This window comes from Cibotium barometz, chromosome 62, assembly GCF_041138505.1.
Source record: "Cibotium barometz isolate CiBa-2024 chromosome 62, ASM4113850v1, whole genome shotgun sequence".
NCBI classification, from domain to species: domain Eukaryota; kingdom Viridiplantae; phylum Streptophyta; class Polypodiopsida; order Cyatheales; family Cibotiaceae; genus Cibotium; species Cibotium barometz.
In genome coordinates this window covers 26,481,007-26,487,985 of record NC_141107.1, presented here as the reverse complement: position 1 = coordinate 26,487,985, position 6,979 = coordinate 26,481,007, and positions in this window count along the sequence as shown.

The window sequence follows — 6,979 nt, the reverse complement described above, 5'->3', positions numbered from 1 at the left end:
TACCCTTTCACATCTCACTACCTATGATCATAAAAATAATCCATGTTAGTATAAACAATCAATTGAAATCACATCAATCAATCCCAATGATGTCATGATAAATAGGCTACCATAATATTAATTCACTCATACCCGTTGGCATGGCATACATATGCACACATTAAATTAACACTCCATAGCATAACATAAGAAGAAGAAAATACTCAACAACACAAGAACAAAAGAATTGGGTGCAATCTTCCCCTCAAGGTGTGTGTCTTCCTCTTCCACACATGGTATCTATGTCATATTCATATTTTAATCCCTTGGAGCCATAAATAGCACCTATTCCACTTTTGGGCTCTTGCTTTATATATGAATAACCTTGTCCCAAGTTTATAAGGTTTACATATGGTAAAACCTTTTCCCAATAATAAATACAAATGGTCTTATATATATATAACTACTTGTGCACACACACACATTAAATACTCTTGTGCACATACACATATAAACTCTAGCCACATGATAGGCTACAAATGATCAATTAAATGCTGATACAAAAATATCATGTCCCATACCACAAATGCATATTCCACATACACACATAAGATGGTACAAGATAGAAGACATAATGTATTTGGTGTAGCTATATGAAATTAAGCTGGTGTCCCATACCACCATATTAATTCCATATAATATCACTTCTTTAGAATAGAAGTTTGAGATAGAGTGGGCCAGTTTTCCCTAAAACTTGAATTTCGACATAAATTTTCTTTATCTTAAAATAATTTATAATTTAAATTATTACTTATTAGAAGGTTATAAAGCAATATCTTTAATTTAGAGAAAGTATGGTAAATTCTACAAAACTCATCAAATGAACAGTGAGTAACATATTAGTGAAGTATTTCTCAATAATCAAGTTATTCTCCAAATATTCTTCTAGAGGTTGAGATGGTCTTGACTCAAATTTAAATTGTTTGGATGTCTTAAGATTGATGTCAGTACTAAGTGCAATCTCTACTCATCTTTTCATAATTGAGAATCTGTCTAGGTCTAAGAAGTTTGTATATATCTTCAACTAATCTTAAACCTTTAAGAGTATCACTTGAATTAGATCTATTTATCTTGGTTTTGGTATTGGGATTCTTATTGTACTTGTTTAGATTAACTTGAAGGATGATAGTACTAGTCTTATATATTCTTGTTGCGAAATTTTTGGTTATAAAAGTCTAAGGATGCTAAATGTTTGTTGACCAACTCAATTTGTCTAAGTTTTAATCTTGAAACTATGGTTTGCTGAGATTTACTATCTAGGACTTAACAATATAGAAATAATAAAACAAATGTGAACTATTTAAAGAAAGAACTGAATACATAGCTCCACTGTTTTGATAGTGTATCAGTGATGATACCCTCTTGCTTCAGATGTTTGGCATTGGCTATGCATGTGGGAAAGAACTTGTACTTCTTTTTCATCGGATAGCCTCTTGTATAATGTCCTTCTTGACAACATCTATAACATGTAATAACACATTTCTTGGACTCTTTGTTGTTAATCAGGTTATATAAGTGTTTGTTTTCTTAAAATTGTTAACTTTTCTTATTTGATTCTTATTGTTTCTACTCAATCGTTTTGAAACTTTTTTCTAAAATTCCTCTCGAAGTTCTTGTTCTTTATATAAGAACACATGAAGAGAGTCTATTTGTTTTGAGATTATGGGACGTTGTGATAAATCTTCCATAATTGAAGCATGAGAAAGAACAAATATTTATAATGAGAAGAGTGTTAGAAAATACATATCCCGTTTGTGTTGTGTCAACGTCGTTGAAATAGTATGGCAAAACCATTTGATACTCAAAAAACATATTTATTAAGCATAAGTCTATATACTTTATGTGAATATGATGTATAAACTTTTGTTATGGAAATCAAATATCTATGAAAGAGAGAAAAACAATATCTAGATTTGATTTTAAAGTTACAATTACATAGATTTGAAAAACAACTATTGAAATAAAACTTGCTATTATAAAATAAAATCTAAACTAAATTGAAGTATGAGAGTACTTAAATTAATGAGCTACTTACTATAAAATTAAATTTAAAATTGATAATAATGTTAACAATAGCAAATACAATAGCAAAATTTATAGTCTTCTAACAATACAAGTATGAACTAATATAAATACTTTTGTAGATGGTAACTTAGATTTAAGGTAGTAGAAATGAGTAAGAAATTCTTCATCAGTCACACTGTTAGATCATCTTCTATATTGTACCCCTGAATGATATCATGATGCTCCATGTTTCAATAAAAATGGATGTTAGAAGTGAAAACTATGGTGTTGCGATAGGTATCATGACAAAGCACTCTTCGTGATAGGTATCATGACAAAGCACTCTTCGTGATTCTGTGTCTAGATTTTTAACCATTCATCCTCTGGTTTATTGTTGAAGATTCATAGCAAATCGATATTTCATTCTAATGACAAGCTATTTACGTACACTCTGACATAAGTCATAGGAGTTTTGAGAATGGATTATAAGGGTCATGGGAAGATGTCCGAGCCAAAATATTTCTGGTAATTAAAAACTTTTAGATGATGAGCCGGACATAGGGCTATTCAGTGTGCGGGGAAGATGAAGGGCATCCCTAATGAGGTCCAGGCTAAGATGGATAGTCTAGGGGTGTGGCCCTCGTTATCAAATGACGCCTTGTAGCGTGGTTGGCATCATATTGCTTCATAAAAGTTGAGGAGATCAGGGCCCCATGGTTGAAGGCTGGGTAATCCTCTAAGCCCTTTCTGCTCCATGCGGGCCACAATGGTGGCAGGGTCTGCTATCACCCGATAACAAGGTTCAGTATAATATAGCAGCTTGCGCTCCACCTTATGGGTGTTATTCATGAGGCTGTGAATGGTGTGGTTGCTGATCTGCTTCATGAGGGTCTCACCCAGGTGGGAGAGCTGAGTTGGGTGCTTCCCATACTCCTTAAAGCCGTGGCCGATAGGTCGCTTCTTCTTTTGGGGGGTATGAGGTAGGATCTCATAGGAGGAATATGAGTGTGCAGGGGTTGCCATGAATTGGAGGATAAAAATTTGGCAAGAGAGTGTGAGAGCTCGGGGGGGAAAACTGTAAGAGTTTGGCTATGGCTTTTGGGAGTGAATGGTTGTGGCTTTGGAGATGGAACGGACGCGGCTTTGCAGAGTGAAAATTCATGGATTAGCCGATTGAAAGTGAACAGCCATGGATTATGGAAGTGAACGACTGTGGGTTTGTGGAGTGAATAGCCGTGGCTTCGGAGATGGAACGACTATGGCTTCGGAGATGGAACGGGCTGGCTTTGGAGATGGAACAGTCGTGGCTTTGAAGAGTGAACAGTCATGGATTAGTCAATTGAAAGTGACCGGTCATGGATTAGTCAATTGAAAGTGACCGGTCGTGGATTAGTCAATTGAAAGTGACCGGTCGTGGATTAGTCAATTGAAAGTGACCGGTCGTGGCTTCAGAGATGGAACGGTCGTGGCTTTGAAGAGTGAACAGTCATGGATTAGTCAATTGAAAGTGACCGGTCATGGATTAGTCAATTGAAAGTGACCGGTCGTGAATTAGTCGATTGAAAGTGACCGGCCATGGATTATGGAAGTGAATGGCCATGGATTAGTTGGAGGATAAAAATTTGGCAAGAGAGTGTGAGAGCTCGGGGGGGAAAACTTTAAGAGTTTGGCTATGGCTTTTGGGAGTGAATGGCTGTGGCTTTGGAGATGGAACAGACGTGGCTTTGCTGAGTGAAAATTCGTGGATTAGCCGATTGAAAGTGAATAGCCATGGATTATGGAAGTGAACGACTGTGGGTTTGTGGAGTGAATAGCCGTGGCTTCGGAGATGGAACGACTATGGCTTTGGAGATGGAACGGGCTGGCTTTGGAGATGGAACGGTCGGGGCTTTGCAAAGTGAACAGACATGGATTAGTCAATTGAAAGTGACTGGTCGTGGATTAGTCAATTGAAAGTGACCGGTCGTGGATTAGTCAATTGAAAGTGACCGATCGTGGATTAGTCAATTGAAAGTGACCGATCGTGGATTAGTCGATTGAAAGTGACCACGCCATGGATTATGGAAGTGAATGGCCATGGATTATGGAAGTGAATGGCCATGGGTTTGTGGAGTGAACGACTGTGGCTTTGTAGAGATTTTTTTTTGGGCACCCTGCAAATTAGGTTTTGTACCCTAAGGCTATATAGCCAGCACCCCACTGCAGGTTTTGTACTGGCTCCCTACCCAATTGGAGAGAGTGAGAAGGCGGCTCCATTTAGGTTTTGGCAAGGTTGGTAGCCTCGTCGAGAGGAGCTTGGATGCTTCATCAAAGAGAGCGGCTGGGTAAAGGGGGGTTGGAGAAGCGAATGGTTGAGTGGGAGTGCACTGAGGGAGTCGAATGATAAGGGCCGGTGGGGAGGAGCCGAGGTTGAAGGTATATCACTGTTGGAGACATTGGATGGGGGTTGCATGGCCGTGGCTTCCTCCTGAATCTTTGCTTTCCCTTTGTCATGTGCAGTAGTATTGGTGGTGAAAACAGAGGCTATCTTAGGCCGTCATTGGAATTTTTTATAGGGTCGAGATTCCAGGAGTAGGAACGGTGCATGCCGGTTGCACCAGGTAACCACATGTCCAATTGTCTTCATAGAATTGTTGAGCTTGTAGTTAGGAAAGGTTTAGGGACCCACTTGCAGGTAGTCAACAAGGCTGGTGGGCGATGACAGTCTTGTTGCATTAAAGGTCTTCGCCTCCTAGGGTTCTCTTGCATCCTGTGGGCTTGTGGTTGTCTTATTAGAGGGCGGAGCAAGGTAAGAGGTTGGTTTTGTCGGGGTGTGAGTGAGGGAAGTGGATCTTCAGGGAATCCACATAGTTTTGGCGCCCTCATTATAACCTTGGACTGTAAGGGTCTTCTTGGGCACTCAAGTGTGGGGGCCAAATGTGTACCTGAGGTTTGTTAGTTGTGTTAGTGGGGTTAACAGTGGTCGTGGCCTCTTTGTTGTGGGTGTGAGTTGCTGCAGAACTTGGTGAGGCGAGTGGGTATTCAAATGGGGGAGAGGTCTCCTTTTGGGTGGCATAGTTTTATGTTGGTCGGGGAGCAGGGTGATTGGGTTTAGTGGAAGAGAATGGTCGACTTAGGGTGGGTGATTGGGTGACAAGGGCTCTTCGTCTATCATCAGGACTATAACTTGCCCTGAGGTCAGTTGTAACTTGCAAGGTTACCATCCTTGCATCCCAATCAATCTAAAATTGGTTATGTCCCATCCATCCACGTCCAATAGCCAAGTTCAAAAGGGATGGGTTGTGGTAGGTGTGGGTAAATGGGAAACTTGAAGAAAGTGGGGGATTAGAGAGATAGAGAGCCCACGTGCACATTGTGAGGACCCCCCGAGTTCGATGCCATCAGGTTGAAGGGGATATTGTGTTGTGAGCCCATATATATATATATATATATATATATATATATATATTCCACCAAAGAGAGAGAAATCTAGGCAGAGAGAGGGATGGGGGAGAGAGAGAGGTATTAACGTCGGTACAATGCAACAGGAAGGCATATACGACAAACGGTAGAACTTGAACTCGGGTGAATCATGAAATAGTGGGACTTGAACTCCGGTGGATCATAAAATATAGAGAGAGAGAGAGATCAGAAATCTACCAGTTTTCAGTCAAGGTTCGCAACGTTGTCATCTAGGTCCAACCCAAACGTCGTCCAGCTTGAATCTGCCGCTGCGCTGTTCCCTGCAGCATCGTGCCTGTGAGCGTCACACTCGCACACGATGCCAGAAAGTTGCCCGGTGGTTGCATTGAGACTCGAACTGTCCCGTCGTTATTTTCCAAATAATAATTAAGATCGAGCGTCGACGACACCCATCCGCCTGCAGAAGTCTGGCACAAGGCGGACAGCGTTCCGTTGTTAAACTGGATGCTCTGGGAAGACCTGGAGAAGAAGCCACCGCCCACGTCGGTCTGTGTTCATCGCATTAAGGTTTGAATTGCGTGAAACGATTAACCCTAAAACTTACGAGAGCCATGTTGACAGTATCTAAACTTGGAAGGACAGGATAGAGCGCGCGAGAGAGAGATGTGCGCAGCAGAAGAAGAGGTGGAAGCTCGTTGAGCTCGAAGAACGGTGCCTCTATTTAAAGGCTGCATGGCGTTAAAAATCTACGATAGCAGTTAAATCTGCTAGCTTTGGAGGTAATCACAATTTTAAATGCTAGGGGTTTAAGAACCCATGAGAACACTTAAAATTCTAGGTGTTTGGGGGTTAAGAACCCATGAGAGCACTTAAGAAATCTAGGCGTTAGGAGGAATTGCCTACAAATTTAAATGTTAGGGGGGTTAAAAATCTCTACATAATGTTTGGAGATAATGCCACATCTTGACAAGGCGATTTCAAACTTAAACCCTAGTGAATAATGCCAAGTTATACCTTGAGTTGTATAAGTTTTATGGCCGTATTTCCTAAGGTTGAAGAGTGGTAGATTCTAGCTTGTGTATTTCCTAAGGTTAAAGAGTGGTAGATTCTAGCTTAGTAGAGGAAGTGCTTGGAGATCTCATTGGCTTCTCTTTAAATCAAGCAATACAAGCATACTACCAATCAAAATAATCCCTTTGGATGTGAGTCTTTTCGGATATTTCCAAAATCCAATCAGCTAGAAGATAAGCTAAGCCACATTTCTCAAACATTGTTTGGAGGCCACATGTAAAGTGTTTGGCTCATTATGACACGGGCAAGTGACATTTCTCAAACATTGTTTGGAGGCCACATGTAAAGTGTTTGGCTCATTATGACACGGGCAAGTGACATGTTAAGGGTGGGTAAGTGATAGAGTTAATGCATTAGAGGATGTACTTGCATAGCTCCAATATTCAACTGATGAGTTAATGCATTAAAGGATGTACTTGCATAGCTCCAATATTCAAGTGATGAGAGCTTCTTGATCCATGTA